Genomic DNA, 17,485 nt, shown 5'->3' with positions numbered 1-17,485 from the left:
CCCCACACACACACAAAGAGGACTACACAAGGTTAGCTAAAGTAAGATCTGGTGTAGAAAAAAAAAACAGACAGGGAGTGTGACTTGCAAAAAGATAGTCAGGGACAATGTGTATATACTGTAGATTTCACTGAATATATACTGCACACAGGTAGTACACTGTATTGGTTTATTGAGCCCATCCAAATAACCAGCATAGGAGGGCACAGTGGCCAAGTGGTAAGGCGTTGGTCTTGTAAACCAAAGATCATGGGTTCATTCCCCATCTGTGTCTATGTTTACATGTGCTATACCTTTCCCGACAGCTGAAGTGGGATTTAGTGCCCTTAAGTCTTATCATCAAATGTTCATGCCTGGATGATGTACCTAAACATGGAAGTAATAACTCAAAGCCAAAGTTGATAAGCCTGGCAACAATAGAAGGTTAGGTAGCGGTGTAATAAAATTCAAACTGGAGGAATAAAGGTTCAAACAAAAGTTTTTAATTTCTCCTGAAAAATGGCAGACCACTTCCTGGTATGTGAGGGGGCCTAGATGCTTCTATACCTACACACTCATAGCTGTATACCTGCAGTGTGAGATATAAGGCACCACGGTCTCTGACTGCTAGTCTCACCAGATTTGGTGAGGTCACTACTGTGCTGCTCGCTGTTCTCTTTGCAGGAGAGGAAGCTAGGGACCTGACTTAGATAAAAAGAAAACTAGCAGGGTCAGGGCTGTGACATGCAACCAGACTTAAACCAGACCAGCAACTAAGATTAGCAGTGTAGTCATGGTTGAGCTGTAAACTGAAGAAACAAAGACACCAAAACAAAGTACAAAATTGAGTTTAAAAAATGAGCGTAATCAGGGCTGTGACCTGAAAAAAGATGGTCAGGTATAATTTGCATATACACTATCTATCAGGTGCAGTGGCCAAGTGGTAAGGCATTGGGCTCGTAAACCAAAGATCGTTGGTTCAATTCCCATTTGTGCCTATGTAACCTTAATGTGTTCTTCATTTTAGCATCACCATTATGGATGATTTAATTTTGTTTTATTGGACTCAGTGACTCTCAGCATTTAGTACATGATGATCATGCCTGGATGATATACCTAAACAAGGAGATAACAACTTAAAGGGAAGACAAAAGCCAAGGTTATTAAACCAGACTGGCAGCAGAACTTTTCATGTAATTACATTTAAAATACTGCACACAACTGTTACACTGTATCAGCTTCAAAAAGCCCACAGAAAAGAACAGCAAGAGTAGGTACAGTGGCCAAGTGGTAAGGCGTTGGTCTCGTAAACCAAAGATCATGGGTTCAATCCCCATCTGTACCTTTACACTTTGATGGTGATTTGTTCCACTGGTCTTTGTGGCCTCCAGGGTTTAGCACTAGATGATGATGATTAGATCAAAAAACCTAAACATGGAGGTCACTACTAAAAAGAAGACAAAGCCAAGGATGTTAAACCAGACTGGCCATAAAATGCACAGAAGGATAAGTGGTGGTAGAATCAGACTCAGGCTGTCAACTAGAGGAGCGAGAAAAAAGTTTTCATTTAAAGTACGGAATTGAGGTAATAAAGACTGGCAGGTTCAGAGCTGGTGATGGACAAAAAGATATTCAGGAACAATTTGTGTATATACATCTTTTACTGTATACATACTACACATAGGTGGTACAATGTACAGGCCTAATATAGCTGACCTAAAGGCACAATGGCCAAGTTGTAAGGCGTTGGTCTTAAACCAGAGATCATGGGTTTAATCCCCTTCTGTGCTTACAATAACTTCAATGTTTGGATGATTAAATTGTGATTAACGGGGTACAGTGACCAAGTGGTATTGCGTTGCTGTGTAGTCAGAGCTGAGCTGTAAACATACAAAACAAAGTACAAAATTGATTTTAGAAAGCCGAGAGGGTTCAGGAACAATTTGTGTACACACACACTTCATTGAATACGAGGATTTACTACTATTACTGCCTTCTTGGGTATTCCAACCCTTCCTTTCTTCAGTTCTACTATTCTAAATAAATATTCAAAAAGGCATCAATGGATTTTCATCTGTCTCATTACTGCAAAAGAACCTGGAACTGTGAGTAACATGCCTGGGGACAAGGTTATTCTCATCTGGGGGGTCCCACTTGTAACAGACAAGACCCAGCTGGGTGGTGGCACATTATAGATATATTCAAGTTCCATGCTCCCACTTTGCGGAGGCTCAAGATCTTCTAGTTACCTACAGGTGGGTTGATATACCTAAACATGGAGGTAATAATAACTCAATGCCAAAGTTGATAAGCCTGGCAACAATAGAAGGTTAGGGAGCGGTGTAATAAAATTCAAACTGGAGGAATATAGGTTCAATCAAAAGTTTTTAATTTCTCCTGAAAAATGGCAGACCACTTCCTGGTATGTGAGGGGGCCTAGATGCTTCTATACCTACACACTCATAGCTGTATACCTGCAGTGTGAGATCTAAGGCACCACGGTCTCTGACTGCTCGTCTCACCAGATTTGGAGTGAGATTTGGTGAGGTCACTACTGCGCTACTCGCTGTTCTCTTGCTGTTCTCTTTGAAGGAGAGGAAGCTAGGGACCGGAATTAGATAAACAAAAACTAGCAGGGTCAGGGCTGTGACTTGCATTTAGACTTAAACCAGACCGGCAACTAAAGGCGCAGAAGATTAGCAGTGTAGTCATGGTTGAGCTGTAAACTGAAGAAACAAAGACACCAAAACAAAGTACAAAATTGAGTTTAAAAGATGAGCGTGATCAGGGCTGTGACCTGAAAAAAGACGGTCAGGAATAATTTGCATTTATGCTCAACAACTATCAGGCGCAGTGGCCAAGTGGTAAGGCGTTGGTCTCGTAAACCAAAGATCATGGGTTCAATCCCCATCTGTGCCTATGTAACCTTAAGTGTACTTCATCTTTAGTATCACCTTTCTGGATACATTTTGTTTTATTGGACTCATTGACTCTCACCATTTAGGACATGATGATCATGCCTGGATGATATACCTAAACATGGAGAAAACAACTTAAAGGGAAGACAAAGCCAATGTTATTAAACCAGACTGGCAGCAGAAGATTAGGTGTAATTACATTTAAAATACTAAACACAACTGTTATAATGTATCAGCTTCAAAAAGCCCACAGAAAAGGACCACAAGAGCAGGTGCAGTGGCCAAGTGGTAAGGCGTTGGTTTTGTAAACCAAAGATCAAGGGTTCAATCCCCATCTGTACCTTTACTCTTTGATGGTGATTTGTTCACCTGGTCTGAGTGGCTTTCAGGGTTTAGCACCAGATGATAATGATTAGATCAAAAAACCTAAACATGGAGGTCACTTCTCAAAAGAATACAAAGCCAAGGATGTTGAACCAGAGTGGCAATAAAACGCACAGAAGTGGTGGTATAATCAGACTCAAGCCTATCAACTAGAGGAGCAAGAAAAACATTTTCATTGAAAGAGCAGAATTGAGGTAAAAACCTGGCATGTTCAGAGCTGGTGATGGACAAAAAGATATTCAGGAACAATTTGTGTATAAACATCTTTCACTTAATACATACTACATATAGGTGGTACAATGTATGGACCTTATATAGCTGACCCAAAGGCACAGCAAGAGCAGGCACAGTGGCCAAGTGGTAAGGCTTTGGTCTTAAACCAGAGATCATGGGTTTAATCTCCATCTGTGGCTACAATAATCTTAATGTTTGGATGATTAAATTGTGATTAACGGGGCTCAGTCACCATCAGGACATAACATCAGATTATAATGCCTCAATGATATACCTATAGCAGCAGGAGCAGTGGTGAGGTGTTGGTCTTGTAAACCAAAGCTCATGTGTTCAACCCACTCCGTGTCAATGTTAATCTCAACGTGTACTTCAACTTTACAAAAACCAATCTGAATGAGAAAATTGTGTTTAACTGAACTCAGTGACCCTCATAGCAGCACAATATAATAATGTCTGGATGATGTATCTAAACATGGAGGCAACAAATTCTAAAGAAAGACAAAGCCAAGGTGTTCAAACCAGAATGGCAAAAGAAGATTAGGTGCAATTACATTTATAGCACTGCACACAACCTGTCAGCCCAATATAGGCCACTGAAAAGGCTTAGAAGAGCAAGTGCAGTGGCCAAGGGGTAAGGTGTTGGTCTCGTAAACCAAAGATCATGGGTTCAATCCCCATCTGTACCCCTGCACTTTGACATCACATTTTTGGTTGGTGGTGATTTGTTCATCTGGTCTTAGTGACCATCAGGTTTTAGCAGGTTGGTGGTCTTAGTGAACATCAGGTTTTAGCACCAGATGACAATACCTGGATTAAAAAACCTAAACATGGAGGTCACTACTCAAAAGAAGACAATGCCAAGCTTGTTTAACCAGACTTGCAATAAAATGCACAGAAGTGGTGGTATAATCACACTCAAACTGTCAACTAAAGGAGCAAAAATAAAAGAAAAAATTTTTCATTGAAAGTGCAGAATTCAGGTAAAAAACTGGCAGGCTCAGAGCTGGTGATGGACACAAAGATATTCAGGAACAATTTGTGTATACACATATTTCACTTAATACATACTACATATAGGTGGTACAATGTATAGGCCTAATATAGCCGATCCAAAGTGGCCAAGTGCTGAGACATTGGTCTTATAAACCGGAGCTCATGGGTTTAATCTCTATATGTGCCTACAATAACCTCAATGTGCCCTTTACCTTTAGCAACACCTTTCTGGCTGAATACCTTGTGATTAAGACTTCTCAGCCAGGGGTGCAGTGGCCAAGTGGTAAGGCGTTGGTCTTGTAAACCAAAGATCATGGGTTCAATCCCCATCTGTACCTTTCCTAGCTGCTCTACAGTATGTGCATGTTGACATGACATTTAACAATTATGATGTTTTGTTTACCTGGTCTTCAGGGTTTAGCACCAGATGATAATCCCTGCATAACAAAAACCTAAACATGGAGGTCACTGCTCAAAAGAAGATGAAGCCAAGGATGCTCAACCAGACTGGTAATAAAATGCACAGAAGGATAAGTGGTGGTGTAATCACACTCAAGCTGTAAACTAGAGGAGCAAAAACATTAGAACAAAGTTTTCAACCAAAGTATAGAACTGAGGTAAAACACTGGCAGGTTCAGAGCTGCTGATGGACTAAAAGATATTTAGGAACAAGTTGTGCATACACATCTTTCACTGAATACATACTACATATAGGCGGTACAATGTATAGGCCTAAGGTTATTAAACCAGCCTGGCAACAGAAGATTCGTTGTAATTACATTTAAAACACTACACACAACTCATACATCTTTAGCAACACCATTCTGGATGATTAAATGTTGTTTTATTGGACTCAGTGACTCTCAGCATTTAGCACATGATGATCATGCCTGGATGATATACCTAAACATGGAGATACCAACTCAAAAGGAAGACAAAGCCAAGGTTATTAAACCAGACTGGCAACAGAAGATTAGGTGTAATTACATTTAAAATACTGTTACATTGTATCAGCTTCAAAAAGGCCACTGAAAAGCATCACAAGAGTAGGTGCAGTGGCTAAGTGGTAAGGCGTTGGTCTCGTAAACCAAAGATCATGGGTCAATCCCCATCTGTACCTTTGTACTTTGGTATTCATGGTGATTTGTTCACCTGGTCTTAGTGGCCTTCAGGGTTTAGCACCAGATGATAATGATTACATCACAACACCTAAACATGGCGGTCACTTCTCAAAAGAAGACAAAGCCAAGTTAAAAAAAAAAAAGTTTTCAATCAATAAATCACAAGTTATTCATCAGGGGTGCAGTGGCCAAGGGGTAAGGTGTTGGTCTCGTAAACCCACTTGTAACACACAAGATCCAACTGGGTGGAGGCACTGTCATTATAGATACAGTATATTCAAGTCCCATGCTCCCACTTTGCAGAGGCTCAAGATCTTCTGGTTACCTACAGGTGGGTTGATATACCTAAACATAGAGGTAATAATAACTCAAAGCCAAAGTTGATAAGCCTGGATACAATAGAAGGTTAGGTAGCGGTGTAATTAAATTCAAGCTTGAGGAATAAAGGTTCAATCAAAAGTTTTTAATTTCTCCTGAAAAATGGCAGACCCCTTCCTGGTATGTGAGGGGGCCTAGATGCTTCCATGCCTACACTCTCATAGCTGTATACCTGCAGTGTGAGATATAAGGCACCACGGTCTCTGACTGCTAGTCTCACCAGATTTGGTGAGGTCACTACTGTGCTGCTCGCTGTTCTCTTTGCAGGAGAGGAAGCTAGGGACCGGAATTAGATAAACAAAAACTAGCAGGGTCAGGGCTGTGACTTGCATTTAGACTTAAACCAGACCGGCAACTAAAGGTGCAGAAGATTAGCAGTGTAGTCATAGTTGAGCTGTAAACTGAAGAAGCAAATACACCAAAACAAAGTACAAAATTGAGTTTAAAAAATGAACGTGATCAGGGCTGTGACCTGAAAAAAGACAGTCAGGAATTAAGGAATAATTTGCATATATGCTCACCAACTATCAGGTGCAGTGGCCAAGTGGGAAGGTGTTGGTCTTGTAAACCAAAGATCATGGGTTCAATCCCCATCTGTACCTATGTAACCTTAATGTGTACTTCATCTTTAGCATCACCTTTCTGAATGATTACATTTTGTTTTATTGGACTCAGTGACTCTCAGCATTTAGCACATGATGATCATGCCTGGATGATATACCTAAACATGGAGGTAACAACTTAAAAGGAAGACAAAGCCAAGACTGGCAACAGATCATTAGGTGTAATTACATTTAAAATACTGCACACATCTGTTACAATGTATCAGCTTCAAAAAGCCCACAGAAAATCATAGTAAAAGCAGGTGCAGTGGCCAAGTGGTAAGGCGTTGGTCTTGTAAACCAAAGATTGTGGGTTCAATTCTGGTTCAACCTTTCTGGTTCAATTCCCATCTGTGCCTTCAAGCATTGATGGTGATTTGTTCACCTGGTCTTAGTGGCCTTCAGGGGTTAGCACCAGATGATAATGATTAGATCAAAAAACCTAAACATGGAGGTCACTACTCAAAAGAAGACAAAGCTAAGGAAGTTAAACCAGACTGGCAATAAAATGAGCAGAAGTGGTGGTATAATCAGACTCAAGCCTATTAACTAGAGGAGCAAAAAAACATTTTCATTGAATGAGCAGAATTGAGGTAAAAAACTGGCATGTTCAGAGCTGGTGATGGACAAAAAGGATATTTAGGAACAATTTGTGTATAAACATCTTTCACTTAATACATACTACATATAGGTGGTACAATGTATGGGCCTTATATAGCCTACCCAAAGGCACAGCAAGAGCAGGCACAGTGGCCAAGTGCTGAGACATTGGTCTTATAAACCGGAGCTCATGGGTTTAATCTCTATATGTGCCTACAATAACCTCAATGTGCCCTTTACCTTTAGCAACACCTTTCTGGATGAATAAATTGTGATTAATATTTCTCAGTTAGGGGTACAGTGGCCAAGAGGTAAGGCGTTGGTCTCGTAAACCAAAGGTCATGGGTTCAACTCGCATCTGTACCTTACCTAGCTGCTCTACAGTATGTGCATGTTGACATCACAGTTCTGGATAATGGTGTTTTGTTTACCTGGTCGTCAGGGTTTAGCACCAGATGATAATCCCTGCAAAAATACCTTCTTTTTGGGTATTCCAACCCTTCCTTGCTTCAGTTCTACTATTCTAAATAAATATTCAAAAAGGCATCAATGGACTTTGATCTGTCCCATCACTGCACAAGAACCTGGAACTTGGTTCAATCATGGGTTCAATCCCCATCTGTACCTTTCCTAGCTGCTCTACAGTACGTACATGTTGACACGACATTTATCAATTATGATGTTTTGTTTACCTGGTCTTCAGGGTTTAGCACCAGATGATAATCCCTGCATTAAAAAAAAACCTAAACATGGAGGTCACTGCTCAAAAGAAGACGAAGCCAAGGATGCTCAACCAGACTGGTAATAAAATGCACAGAAGGATAAGTGGTGGTGTAATCACACTCAAGCTGTAAACTAGAGGAGCAAAAACGTTAGAACAAAGTTTTCAACCAAAGTATAGAACTGAGGTAAAACACTGGCAGGTTCAGAGCTGGTGATGGACAAAAAGATATTCAGAAACAAGTTGTGCATACACATCTTTCACTGTATACATACGACACATAGGTGTAGCCCTAACCCTAAAGTTATTAAACCAGCCTGGCAACAGAAGATTAGATGTAATTACCTTTAAAATACTACACACAACTCATACAATGTATCAGCTTTAAAAAGCCCAAAAGCCCAAAAGCCCAAAAACCCAAAAACCCAAAAATCAATTGCAAGAGCTGGTGCAGTGGCCAAGTGGTAAGGCGTTGGTCTCGTAAACCAAAGATCATGGGTTCAATTGGGGTGTTGCCCCAATGAAGGCTTGAATGTGGGTGGTGTAAGATGCACAAATTGTAGTGGTCCACTGGGTAACAGCAATCCCCATCTGTACCTTTATGCTTTGACATGACATTTCTGGTTGGTGGTGATTTGTTCACCTGGTTTTAGTGGCCTTTGGGCTTTAGCACCAGATAACAATGATTAGATCAAAAAACCTAAACATGAAAGTAACAAAAAGGAAGACAAAGCCAATGTTGTTAAACTAGACTGACAAAAGAAGATTAGGTGTAGTATTTATCATATTACACACAACTGTTACACTGTATCAGCCTAACAAAAACCACTAAAAAGCACAGGGGTAGTGGCCAAGTGGTAAGGCGTCGCTCTAATAAACCAAAGACTGTGGGTTCAATCCCCAACTGTATCTTTGCACTTTGGCATCACATTTCTGGTTGGTGGTGGTTTGTATACCTGGTCTTCAGGGTTTAGCACCAGATGATAAACTGTGCATAAAAAACCTAAACATGGAGGTCACTACTCAAAAGAAAACAAAGCCAATTTTGTTAAACCAGACTGGCAATACAATGCACAGAAGGATACGTGGTGGTGTAATCAGACTCAAGCTGTAAACCAGAGAAAAAACATTAGAACAAAGTTTCCAACCAAAGTACAGAATTGAGGTAAACAAACTTCATATTTGATGATGGACAAACAGATATTCAGGAACAATTTGTGTATACACATCTTTCACTGTACTACTACATACAGGTGGTACAATGTATAGGGCTAATATAGCCTACCCAAAGGCACAGCAAGAGCAGGCACAGTGGCCAAGTGGTATGGCGTTGCAGTGTAGTCAGAGCTGAGCTGCAAACATACAAAACAAAGTACAAAATCTGTCTCATCACTGCAAAAGAACCTGGAGCTGTGAGTAACATGCCTGGGGACAAGGTTATTCTCATCTGGGGGATCCCACTCGTAACAGACAAGACCCAGCTGGGTGGAGGCACTGTCATTATAGATATATTCAAGTCCCATAGGAAGACAAAGCCAATGTTGTTAAACTAGACTGACAAAAGAAGATTAGGTGTAGTATTTATCATATTACACACAACTGTTACACTGTATCAGCCTAACAAAAACCACTAAAAAGCACAGGGGTAGTGGCCAAGTGGTAAGGCGTCGCTCTAATAAACCAAAGACTGTGGGTTCAATCCCCAACTGTATCTTTGCACTTTGGCATCACATTTCTGGTTGGTGGTGGTTTGTATACCTGGTCTTCAGGGTTTAGCACCAGATGATAAACTGTGCATAAAAAACCTAAACATGGAGGTCACTACTCAAAAGAAAACAAAGCCAATTTTGTTAAACCAGACTGGCAATACAATGCACAGAAGGATACGTGGTGGTGTAATCAGACTCAAGCTGTAAACCAGAGAAAAAACATTAGAACAAAGTTTCCAACCAAAGTACAGAATTGAGGTAAACAAACTTCATATTTGATGATGGACAAACAGATATTCAGGAACAATTTGTGTATACACATCTTTCACTGTACTACTACATACAGGTGGTACAATGTATAGGCCTAATATAGCCTACCCAAAGGCACAGCAAGAGCAGGCACAGTGGCCAAGTGGTATGGCGTTGCAGTGTAGTCAGAGCTGAGCTGCAAACATACAAAACAAAGTACAAAATCTGTCTCATCACTGCAAAAGAACCTGGAGCTGTGAGTAACATGCCTGGGGACAAGGTTATTCTCATCTGGGGGATCCCACTCGTAACAGACAAGACCCAGCTGGGTGGAGGCACTGTCATTATAGATATATTCAAGTCCCATGCTCCCACTTTGCGGAGGCTCAAGATCTTCTAGTTACCTAGTGGGTTGATATACCTAAGCATGGCGGTAATAACTCAAAGCCAAAGTTGATAAGCCTGGCAACAATAGAACGTTGGGTAGTGGTGTAATAAAATTCAAACTGGAGGAATATAGGTTCAATCAAAAGTTTTTAATTTCTCCTGAAAAATGGCAGACCACTTCCTGGTATGTGAGGGGGCCTAGATGCTTCTATACCTACACACTCATACCTGTATACCTGCAGTGTGAGATCTAAGGAACCACAGTCTCTGACTGCTAGTCTCACTAGATTTGGTGAGGTCACTACTGTGCTGCTCGCTGTTTTCTTTACAGGAGAGGAAGCTAGGGACCTGACTCAGATAAAAAGAAAACTAGCAGGGTGAGGGCTGTGACTTGCAACTAGACTTAAACCAGACCGGCAACTAAAGGTGCAGAAGATTAGCAGTGTAGTCATAGTTGAGCTGTAAACTGAAGAAGTAAAGACACCAAAACAGGTGCAGTGGCCAAGTGGTAAGGTGTTGGTCTCGTAAACCAAAGATCATGGGTTCAATCCCCATCTGTACCTGAGTAACCTCAATGTGTACTTCATCTTTAGTATCACCTTTCTCGATAATTCAATTTTTTTTTATTGGACTCAGTGACTCTCAGCATTTAGCACATGATGATCATGTCTGGATGATACACCTAAACATGGAGATAACTCAAAAAGAAGGACAAAGCCAAGGTTATTGAACCAGACTGGCAACAGAACATTTGGTGTAATTAGATGTAAAATACTGTTACACTGTATCAGCTTCAAAAAGCCCACTGAAAAGCACAGCAAGAGCAGGTGCAGTGGCCAAGTGGTAAGGCGTTGGTCTCATAAACCAAAGATTGTGGGTTCAATTCCCATCTGTTCCCGTCACACTTCAGTGTTGGTGGTGATTTGTTCACATGGTCTTAGTGGCCTTCAAGATTTGATAAAAAAAACCTAAACATAGTGGTCACTACTCAAAGAATACAAAGCCAAGGATGTTGAACCAGACTGGCAATAAAATGAGCAGAAGTGGTGGTATAATCAGACTCAAGCCTATTAACTAGAGGAGCAAAAAAACATTTTCATTGAATGAGCAGAATTGAGGTAAAAAACTGGCATGTTCAGAGCTGGTGATGGACAAAAAGGATATTTAGGAACAATTTGTGTATAAACATCTTTCACTTAATACATACTACATATAGGTGGTATAATGTATGGACCTTATGTAGCCTACCCAAAGGCACAGCAAGAGCAGGCATTGTGGCCAAGTGGTAAGGCTTTGGTCTTAAACCAGAGATCATGGGTTTAATCTCCATCTGTGGCTACAATAATCTTAATGTTTGGATGATTAAATTGTGATTAACGGGGCTCAGTCACCATCAGGACATATCATCAGATTATAATGCCTCAATGATATCCCTATAGCAGCAGGTGCAGTGGCCAAGTGGTGAGGTGTTGGTCTTGTAAACCAAAGCTCATGTGTTCAACCCACTCCGTGTCAATGTTAATCTCAACGTGTACTTCAACTTTACAAAAACCAATCTGAATGAGAAAATTGTGTTTAACTGAACTCAGTGACCCTCATAGCAGCACAATATAATAATGTCTGGATGATGTATCTAAACATGGAGGCAACAAAATCTAAAGAAAGACAAAGCCAAGGTGTTCAAACCAGAATGGCAAAAGAAGGTTAGGTGTAATTACATTTAAAGCACTGCACACAACCTGTCAGCCCAATATAGGCCACTGAAAAGGATTTAGAAGAGCAGGTGCAGTGGCCAAGTGGTAAGGCGTTGGTCTCGTAAACCAAAGATCATGGGTTCAATCCCCATCTGTACCCCTGCACTTTGACATCACATTTTTGGTTGGTGGTGATTTGTTCATCTGGTCTTAGTGACCATCAGGTTTTAGCAGGTTGGTGGTCTTAGTGAACATAAGGTTTTAGCACCAGATGACAATACCTGGATTAAAAAACCTAAACATGGAGGTCACTACTCAAAAGAAGACAATGCCAAGCTTGTTTAACCAGACTTGCAATAAAATGAACAGAAGTGGTGGTATAATCACACTCAAGCTGTCAACTAAAGGAGCAAAAATAAAAGAAAACATTTTTCATGGAAAGTGCAGAATTCAGGTAAAAAAACTGGCAGGCTCAGAGCTGGTGATGGACACAAAGATATTCAGGAACAATTTGTGTATACACATATTTCACTTAATACATACTACATATAGGTGGTACAATGTATAGGCCTAATATAGCCGATCCAAAGTGGCCAAGTGCTGAGACATTGGTCTTATAAACCGGAGCTCATGGGTTTAATCTCTATATGTGCCTACAATAACCTCAATGTGCCCTTTACCTTTAGCAACACCTTTCTGGCTGAATACATTGTGATTAAGACTTCTCAGCCAGGGGTGTAGTGGCCAAGTGGTAAGGCGTTGGTCTCGTAAACCAAAGATCATGGGTTCAATCCCCATCTGTACCTTTCCTAGCTGCTCTACAGTATGTGCATGTTGACATGACAATTATGATGTTTTGTTTACCTGGTCTTCAGGGTTTAGCACCAGATGATAATCCCTGCATAAAAAAACCTAAACATGGAGGTCACTGCTCAAAAGAAGATGAAGCCAAGGTTGTTCAACCAGACTGGTAATAAAATGCACAGAAGCATAAGTGGTGGTGTAATCACACTCAAGCTGTAAACTAGAGGAGCAAAAACGTTAGAACAAAGTTTTCAACCAAAGTATAGAACTGAGGTAAAACACTGGCAGGTTCAGAGCTGGTGATGGACAAAAAGATATTCAGGAACAAGTTATGCATACACATCTTTCACTGAATACATACTACATATAGGCGGTACAATGTATAGGCCTAAGGTTATTAAACCAGCCTGGCAACAGAAGATTAGTTGTAATTACATTGAAAACACTACACACAACTCATACAATGTATCAGCTTTAAAAAGCCCACTGAAAACCATTGCAAGAGCTGGTGCAGTGGCTAAGTGGTAAGGCGTTGGTCTCGTAATCCAAAGATCATGGGTTCAATCCCCATCTGTACCTTTATGCTTTGACATGACCTTTCTGGTTTGTGGTGATTTATTCACCTGGATTTAGCACCACATAATAATGATTAGATCAAAAAACATAAACATGAAAGTAACAACCCAAAAGGAAGACAAAGCCAATGTTGTTAAACTAGACTGACAAAAGAAGATTAGGTGTAGTATTTATCATACTACACACAACTGTTACACTGTATCAGCCTAACAAAATCCACTAAAAAGCACTGGGGTAGTGGCCAAGTGGTAAGGCGTTGCTCTCATAAACCGAAGACTGTGGGTTCAATCCCCAACCGTATCTTTGCACTTTGGCATCACATTTCTGGTTGGTGGTGGTTTGTATACCTGGTCTTCGGGGTTTGGCACCAGATGATAAACCCTGCATAAAAAAACCTAAACATGGAGCTCACTGCTCAAAAGAAAACCAAGCCAAGTTTGTTAAACCAGACTGGCAATAAAATGCACAGATAAGTGGTGGTGTAATCAGACTCAAGCTGTAAACCAGAGAAAAAAACATTAGAACAAAGTTTCCAACCAAAGTACAGAATTGAGGTAAACAAAAACTGGCATGTTCAGATTTGATGATGGACAAACAGATATTCAGGAACAATTTGTGTATACACATCTTTCACTGTACTACTACATACAGGTGGTACAATGTATAGGGCTAATATAGCCTACCCAAAGGCACAGCAAGAGCAGGCACAGTGGCCAAGTGGTATGGCATTGCAGTGTAGTCAGAGCTGAGCTGCAAACATACAAAACAAAGTACAAAATCTGTCTCATCAATGCAAAAGAACCTGGAGCTGTGAGTAACATGCCTGGGGACAAGGTTATTCTCATCTGGGGGGTCCCACTCAGTGGTGGAGCTAAGGAACAAAGGGCCCTGGTGCTAGGGAACGGAATAAGATAAACAAAAACTAGCAGGGTCAGGGCTGTGACTTGCAACCAAACTTAAACCAAACCGGCAACTAAAGGCGCAGAAGATTAGCAGTGTAGTCATGGTTGAGCTGTAAACTGAAGAAACAAAGACACCAAAACAAAGTACAAAATTGAGTTTAAAAAATGAGCATGATCAGGGCTGTGACCTGAAAAAAGACGGTCAGGAATAATGCACTTTGACAATCTGAATGAGAAAATTGTGTTTAACTGAACTCAGTGACCCTCATAGCAGCACAATATAATAATGTCTGGATGATGTATCTAAACATGGAGGCAACAAATTCTAAAGAAAGACAAAGCCAAGGTGTTCAAACCAGAATGGCAAAAGAAGATTAGGTGCAATTACATTTATAGCACTGCACACAACCTGTCAGCCCAATATAGGCCACTGAAAAGGATTAGAAAAGCAGGTGCAGTGGCCAAGTGGTAAGGCATTGGTCTCGTAAACCAAAGATCATGGGTTCAATCCCCATCTGTACCTTTCCTAGCTGTCCTACAGTATGTACATGTTGACATCACAGTTCTGGATGATGGTGTTTTGTTTACCTGGTCTTCAGGGTTTAGCACCAGATGATAATGCCTGCATAAAAAAACCTAAACATGGAGGTCGCTGCACAAAAGAGGACAATACCAAGTTTGTTTAACCAATAAAGTGCACTTTGACATCACATTTCTGGTTGGTGGTGATTAGTGACCAACCTAAACATGGAGGTCACTACTCAAAAGAAGACAATGCCAAGCTTATTTAACAAGACTGGCAATAAAATGAACAGAAGTGGTGGTATAATCACACTCAAGCTGTCAACTAAAGGAGCAAAAATAAAAGAAAACAGAATTCAGGTAAAAAACTGGCAGGCTCAGAGCTGGTGATGGACACAAAGATATTCAGGAACAATTTGTGTATACACATATTTCACTTAATGCATACTACATATAGGTAGTACAATGTATAGGCCTAATATAGCCGACCCAAAGGCACAGCAAGAGCAGGCACAGTGGCCAAGTGGTGAGACATTGGTCTTATAAACCGGAGCTCATGGGCCCTTTACCTTTAGCAACACCTTTCTGGATGAATAAATTGTGATTAACACATCGCAGTCAGGGGTCCAGTGGCCAAGGGGTCAGGTGTTGGTCTCGTAAACCAAAGATCATGGGTTCAATTCCCATCTGTACCTTTCCTAGCTGTCCTACAGTATGTACATGTTGACATCACAGTTCTGGATGATGGTGTTTTGTTTACCTGGTCTTCAGGGTTTAGCACCAGATGATAATCCCTGCATAAAAAAACCTAAACATGGAGGTCGCTGCAAAAAAGAGGACAATACCAAGTTTGTTTAACCAGTAAAATGCACAGAGGATTAAGTGGTAGTGTAATCATACTCAAGCTGTAAACTAGAGGAGCAAAAACATTAGAACAAAGTTTTCAACCAAAGTACAGAATTGAGGTAAAAAAAAAAAAACTGGCAGGTTCAGAGCTGGTGATAGACAAAAAATATTCAGGAACAAGTTGTGTAGACACATCTTTCACTGTATACATACTACATATAGGTGGTACAATGTATAGGCCTACTACATCCTACCAAAAGGCACAGCAAGAGCAGGCACCGTGGCCAAGTGGTATGGCATTGCAGTGTAGTCAGAGCTGAGCTGCAAAGATACAAAACAAAGTCTAAAATCTGTCTCATCACTGCAAAAGAACCTGGAGCTGTGAGTAACATGCCTGGGGACAAGGTTATTCTCATCTGGGGGGTCCCACTTGTAACAGACAAGACCCATCTGGGTGGAGGCACTGTCATTATAGATATATTCAAGTCCCATGCTCCCACTTTGCGGAGGCTCAAGATCTTCTAGTTATTGATATACCTAAACATGGAGGTATGTATTGCATATATATATATACACAGTAAAATATATAATCTAAAGAATAATTATTTCAGACACACATACAAATCTCAGGTAAACAAACAGAATGTAAATGTGAAAAACCTCAAGTTTTCTAGAAGGTGTGACCTCACTCAGATAAGTGCCATTGTTAAGTTAAACAACTGTTGATGGAAAGCTATTTTCTCACAATGGGCAAAAAATGGATAGAGTGCATTGGTGCACTGGTGTTCAGGTGCAAGGCTCTAGCCAATCAGGCCTCACAAGGCACAGTGCCTTGCAAGGCGCTCAGCGAACACATGACCTACTGCTCGTTCACGTTCTGCTCGAACATTGAGCCCAACCTTAATTCCTACCCTTTTCCTTTCCTTAGCGGTATGTTTGCGCGAGGGGCAGAAAAAACTATTTTTTAGTATTGGGACGAGTAGATTGTCATGAAGGGCAAGTAGATTCGCCCCCCACTTAAGCCCTTGGACAAGTACTTTTTTTTTAAATTTCCACACCCCCGATTACACAACAATGCAGAATACCATCAGCTATAGAGAACTATAAATCCCAGCAATAATGACTACCAACAGCTATAGAGAACTACAATTCCAAGCAATACCATTATACAGCAATGCAGAACAGCATCAGCTATAGAGAACTATAAATCCCAGCAATAATACATGACACAGCAATGAAGACTACCAACAGCTATAGAGAACTACACTTCCCAGCAATACCATTATACAGCAATGCAGAATAACATCAGCAATAGAGAACTACAAATCCCAGCAATACATATTACAGCAATGCAGAATGATATGAAGCTCTGGGTTCGCCGCCTGATGTCTTCAGGGTATCAGGAGGGTTGCGCGGGCTCACACCAGGGGTCCAGAGAGTTTCACTGGTGCGTGTGGGTGCAGCAGAGGCGGCTCCCTAATTAGGCTCTCAGATGGCCAATGCGGACTGTCAGGTGGTCAGTGCGGGCTCTCTGCTGGTCAGTGCGGGATCTGTGGTGGCCAGTGGGGGCTCCCTAATAATTAGTGGTGGCTCTGTGGTAGCTCCCTGGTGGTTAGTGGGGGCTCTGTGGTGGCCAGTAGAGGCTCCCTGGTGGCTAGTGGGGGCTCCCTAGTGTAGGCTGACCATTCATCCCTGATTTCTGGGGACAGTCCCCGGATTGAGGAGACCATCCCCTGACAAATTATGTCCCCGGAAATATAAAATAAAACATATATTTTTTTGAATACTCAACTGAACCCGGCATCCACCGGCAAGCCCAGCCTCCAGTCTCCCACGCTGTCAGAAGCTGCATACAGCGTGTGCTGG

At 41.2% G+C, this 17,485-nt stretch overlaps 11 non-coding genes across 11 annotated transcripts; all 11 read left to right on the top strand.

The window, feature by feature from the left end:
* The first annotated feature begins 202 nt into the window (after positions 1 to 202).
* Positions 203 to 274, top strand: TRNAT-UGU. Its single transcript has one exon. It is a non-coding gene; the product is annotated as a tRNA-Thr (tRNA).
* Positions 275 to 1,252: 978 nt separating this feature from the next.
* On the top strand, positions 1,253 to 1,324 carry TRNAT-CGU. Its single transcript has one exon. It is a non-coding gene; the product is annotated as a tRNA-Thr (tRNA).
* Positions 1,325 to 2,826: 1,502 nt separating this feature from the next.
* Positions 2,827 to 2,898, top strand: TRNAT-CGU. Its single transcript has one exon. It is a non-coding gene; the product is annotated as a tRNA-Thr (tRNA).
* Positions 2,899 to 3,168: 270 nt separating this feature from the next.
* TRNAT-UGU lies at positions 3,169 to 3,240 on the top strand. The gene has a single exon. It is a non-coding gene; the product is annotated as a tRNA-Thr (tRNA).
* Positions 3,241 to 4,774: 1,534 nt separating this feature from the next.
* TRNAT-UGU lies at positions 4,775 to 4,846 on the top strand. The gene has a single exon. It is a non-coding gene; the product is annotated as a tRNA-Thr (tRNA).
* A 1,691-nt stretch (positions 4,847 to 6,537) lies between these two features.
* TRNAT-UGU lies at positions 6,538 to 6,609 on the top strand. Its single transcript has one exon. It is a non-coding gene; the product is annotated as a tRNA-Thr (tRNA).
* A 4,157-nt stretch (positions 6,610 to 10,766) lies between these two features.
* Positions 10,767 to 10,838, top strand: TRNAT-CGU. Its single transcript has one exon. It is a non-coding gene; the product is annotated as a tRNA-Thr (tRNA).
* A 263-nt stretch (positions 10,839 to 11,101) lies between these two features.
* Positions 11,102 to 11,173, top strand: TRNAM-CAU. The gene has a single exon. It is a non-coding gene; the product is annotated as a tRNA-Met (tRNA).
* An 884-nt stretch (positions 11,174 to 12,057) lies between these two features.
* TRNAT-CGU lies at positions 12,058 to 12,129 on the top strand. The gene has a single exon. It is a non-coding gene; the product is annotated as a tRNA-Thr (tRNA).
* Positions 12,130 to 12,703: 574 nt separating this feature from the next.
* On the top strand, positions 12,704 to 12,775 carry TRNAT-CGU. Its single transcript has one exon. It is a non-coding gene; the product is annotated as a tRNA-Thr (tRNA).
* A 1,927-nt stretch (positions 12,776 to 14,702) lies between these two features.
* On the top strand, positions 14,703 to 14,774 carry TRNAT-CGU. Its single transcript has one exon. It is a non-coding gene; the product is annotated as a tRNA-Thr (tRNA).
* Positions 14,775 to 17,485: the final 2,711 nt, after the last annotated feature.

Source organism: Nanorana parkeri, unplaced genomic scaffold (assembly GCF_000935625.1).
Source record: "Nanorana parkeri isolate BGI_ZX_2015 unplaced genomic scaffold, ASM93562v1 scaffold2144, whole genome shotgun sequence".
Classification (NCBI taxonomy): Eukaryota; Metazoa; Chordata; class Amphibia; order Anura; family Dicroglossidae; genus Nanorana; species Nanorana parkeri.
This window is presented reverse-complemented; position numbering and strand designations above follow the sequence as displayed.